Here is a 4,586-nt window from a genome sequence, read left to right as displayed (position 1 = left end):
AAAAATATGAGAAACGTCTTGCATTCTTCTTTCCGTACAATTCCCAATTCTCCTTTTTTTGGTGCTTGATCTTTGGCATCAATTTCTTTCTTCCACGATGGGTTTAATCAATACTAGTGGTGGAGGGAAGGGATGGAATTACATTCTTCCTTCCTGTATACTAAAGACCAAATTATCCTTAATTACAAATTGAACACCCACATCCATCACACATTAACGTTTGCATCTCTTCACTGCTGTATATCATCGATTGCTTTGCAGCTTTCTCACGTCATTTTTCTCCTTGGTTGAATCAGGTATCATCTCCGTCTATCTCCTTATTTGTGATTGGTGATTTGCAAACTTATTTGGATATTGAAAGTCTACAGAGATTAAAGATCAAAAGCGTAATTTCATCTAAAGGACTAAGCAGTGAATTAACAGCAGTGATAATAACTGTAGACAAGTTCAAAGTGCTGGAACCTTTCACTCGATTCGAACCAGCACTTGATTTCATCTGCTTTAATAGGTAAATTGGTCTCTTCAAACTGGCGCCAATATCTATCCTTAAAACACCTAACATTTCACTCTACTTTCGTACATATCCAATTACGTTATAATGATTATATATTTAATGCAGAAATGCCACAAGAATACCCATACCCTTCTCACGTGCATGCAGCTAGTTTTGTTTCAGTCAAGCTGTCAAGTAAAACCAATTATTCTATGTGGGAGGAACAGATGAAGTGCCTTCTGGAGAGCCACGATATGCTCGGTTTCATTGATGGAACAATAAAGAAAGGGAAACATAGGGGATGGAATCGGTCAGACAAACTTGTCAAAGGATGGATTTTTGGCTCATTAAGTGAAGATGCGATGGCTAGTGTTGTTGGCCTCGACACAGCCAACAACGTGTGGGAGAAGCTAAGGGCTACTTACGCTACTCATCCCTATCCTAACATAGGTACGGCTTCAATATTGCTGACATGGTTTTTATTTTTATTTTTTTTTTGCTAATTGTAGTGACTATTTTAATTCTTATGGAAATAGATAAGACAGATTACCTCCCACTATCGAGAGCAATTATGAGGGGCGACTGGGAGGAAGCCCGAGAAATTTTTACCAGGGACAAAGATGCATTAACTGCTAAACTCAATGTTAATGGCCAAAGCGCACTCCACATTGCAGTTGATGCATGTAAACATATCCAGTTTGTTGAGAATCTCCTGAAGGAGATTAATCCAGAATCTCTTCTAACTTTGGTGAGCTATAACAAGAAAAATGCACTGCATCGTGCCGCAATGGTTGACAACACCAAGGCTGCAAAGATGTTGGTGGAGAAAAACCCGTATTTGTTATTCAGTCTTGACAACATGAACACCTTGCCGATCCATAGAGCTATCATCGGTTCTCTCACGAAACCACATTTCAGTATATGCTTGATGCCTGTATGCATCATATAGCGCTTTCCCAAGAAGATGGATATCACAATCCCTTTGAGGGAAGACATGGTGTCACGCTTCTTATTAATGTAATCAATGTCGGGCTTTTGGGTGAGTCTTGAAATCCCTAATACGTAGTTGACTTAGTTAAGACATCAAGCCTTTGAGTGTATATATGTACGGGAAATGCTTCTAGCTACAAACAAGAAATGCATCCCCCTTAATTTGGATCGTATAATCAATTGTCAAAGAGAATTTAAGGGTGCGTTTGGTTGTGGAAAATTGTTTTTCATTTTCTAGGAAAATGTTTTCAGAAAATAGAGTTGAGTTTCATTTTTAATTTTCAATGAAAATTTTAGAAAACGTGTTTGGTTGAAACCGGGTGAGTTTTCATTTTCCATCTTAGAATTTTGGAAAACTTTGGAAGACTGTAAAAATCATTTTTCTAATTTACATACAATTTGGAAAACTGAAAATTTTCATTTTCTTTGGAAAATTTTGGAAAACTGAACTAACCAAACGCGTTTTCAAAATTTCCGTTTTCCTTTGAAATTTTTCCTAGAAAACTGGAAAATTTTCTACAACCAAACGCACCCTAAAGTATCGCGTACACATTTTTTCTATATTTACTTTCATTTTTAATGCTCTTCGCAGATGTTGCTTACGATTTGATCAAGAAGTACCCTGCCATGGTTACGGAAAATGTTGGCCCTTACATACCCTTGTTGTCTATTGCGAGTAAAGCGGACTTGTATTTTAGTGGAACCCAATACAACTTCTACCAAAAATTTGTTTATGCTCGTAGGTTTCTTCTCTTTCTATTACATGATTTTGGTTTTCTTCTTACCACGACCTTCTAGATAAAATTCTACTCTAATTTTTACACCTAAAACACAATTTAAAAAAAAAAAAAAGTTGCACCTAAACTTTTATAACCATGAATTTTATTTTGCTTGGATCGTCATGATAATCTTTATTTGTGTTGATATCATGTATTTTTAGCTTTGATTTTGCCTCCCTGGTGATGTTGTTAACAACTAATTATTATTTTTGTTAAAAGATCTACCAACAGGTAACAATGATTTAAGTGATACAAACAAGATTCAAGATATTGAGAACCAAGACACTTATACCGGCAACTTTGAGACCAATAGCTGGAAGACCTACTTCTATTATGGTTTGTGATCTTAAAACTCTTAACAGTTGAATCTTGAACAATAAACATCATTAAAACAAAAAAATTATTTTATTTTTGGTCTGACTTCGGTCTCCTTTCAAGCATGTATGTTCTCATTTATGTCTTGCAGGCGTTTATCTTTATTAGGAATTTGTATACACAAGTGATCACACATCTATTGTCCTCACCACACTTATTGTTACTGCACGCCATTACTATTGTTGATTTTTAGTTAACTTTCTCATATAAATCCAATCTGATTTCTCCTGTAGTCATCCAGAGGATTTATGTCAAGTTTTGGGATGTTGCACTACTACATGGTAAGGAACATTCCCTTCTTTCCCCTTAAATGCATTACTTCATTCATCTATAATTTGATGTAAAAAGATTCTCTACTTAAAGGACTCTGAGCTCCCCTCACGTGGAAATTCCTTAATTTTTTTTTTTTTTGGAGATATGCACACTTGATCCACAACATTTATGTAACATGTCCTCACTGAAGGGGATTGGTATGTATTTGAGACTAAATGTTGGTCTAACCTGCAGTGACACATGTCAAGCATCTCCATGAAGACAAAGTGAAACACAATAAAGCTGTTATGCTACTGAAATGTATATGCAAAGAAGTTGGTAAAATAGATAAAGGGATTGATATTTGTCAAATTTATGGTGAAGCATTTAATCAGGCAGTGCAAAATGATACTCCTGAAGCAGTGGAAGAGATCATGGAATCTTTTCCACAAGCAATCTGGACAAGGAACAGTGATGGCTATTTAGCTACTCAAGCTGCAATAAAAGACCGTTGCCTAAAGGTTCACGGCGTTTTGATACGCCATCTGCCTCGTAACAAGTATTTACTTCATGCCTTTTTGGATGATGATAAAAACAATGAATTGCACTTGGCTGGACAATTGGCACCTATGACCAAACTCAATCTTGTTACTGGTGCAGCTTTGCAAATGCAAAGGGAGTTACAGTGGTTTAAGGTGAACATGCTTTAAACGATATCGATAATTATTTTCTTTAAAATTAGATGTTCCCTAATATTAGTTGAACTACAGGGAGTGGAGAAATTTGGGAAACCCAAATACAAGGAAGCAAAAAACAGGAGAGGAGAGACACCAGTCATGGTGTTCAGAAGAGAACACACGCAGTTAAGAAAAGAAGGCGAACAGTGGATGAAAAAGACAGCTGATTCATACACAATCACAGCTGCACTCATCATTACTATAGTTTTTGCAGCGGCCATCACTGTGCCTGGTGGAAATGATAGCGACACTGGGAAAGCAATTTATTCAAGAAAACCAAGCTTCATTATATTTGTGATCTCAGATGCAATTTCATTGTTTGCATCCACCACTTCATTGTTGCTGTTCCTGTCCATTCTCACAGCACGATATCGAGAGGAGGATTTTCTATATCGGTTACCTTTGAGATTAATAGTTGGCCTTGCAATGTTGTTCTTGTCGGTAAGCTCAATGATGGTAGCCTTTAGTGCAACACTTTATCTTACGTTTGGAGAGGGAAGAGCATGGATTCTAATTCCAGTAGCTACATTAACATGTCTTCCAATTGCTTCATTTGTAACACTACAATTACCGTTACTTGTTGATCTAATCTCCTCAACATATTATCATGGAATCTTTGCTGGACATCAATCGTGGTAGGCGTAAGATCTAATGACAACATTAGACATGACTTGTTGCATTATAAGATGTATTCATTTTTCTATTACACAATCATAATAAAAGGGGGTGCTTCAATAAGAACATATTTTTTAAATGGTGTGATTGCATGTGATTTGATCATCAAGTATCCTGACATGGGTAGACCATTGATGTACTCATACTGTAGGGGAACTTGATACAACTTCTACCAAGAATCTGTGTATGCTTGTATGTTTCTTCTCTTACTATTACATCATATTCATGATGGACGTGTCATATCCATCATAATGTACGCCAGGTTAACCAATGATATGCTTTTAT

The 4,586-nt window shown here is 36.4% G+C and overlaps 1 pseudogene across 1 annotated transcript; it reads left to right on the top strand.

Moving 5' to 3' along the window:
- Window positions 1-224: 224 nt before the first annotated feature.
- LOC145041347 (uncharacterized) lies at window positions 225-4,380 on the top strand (annotated as a pseudogene). Its single transcript, XR_013680084.1, has 9 exons — window positions 225-296; window positions 369-508; window positions 620-943; window positions 1,030-1,532; window positions 2,076-2,222; window positions 2,482-2,598; window positions 2,871-2,918; window positions 3,145-3,584; window positions 3,660-4,380. The product of XR_013680084.1 is annotated as an uncharacterized LOC145041347 (transcript).
- The last annotated feature ends 206 nt before the right edge of the window (window positions 4,381-4,586 follow it).

This window comes from Lactuca saligna, chromosome 1 (genome assembly GCF_052625555.1).
Source record: "Lactuca saligna cultivar CGN05327 chromosome 1, ASM5262555v1, whole genome shotgun sequence".
NCBI classification, from domain to species: domain Eukaryota; kingdom Viridiplantae; phylum Streptophyta; class Magnoliopsida; order Asterales; family Asteraceae; genus Lactuca; species Lactuca saligna.
This window is presented reverse-complemented; position numbering and strand designations above follow the sequence as displayed.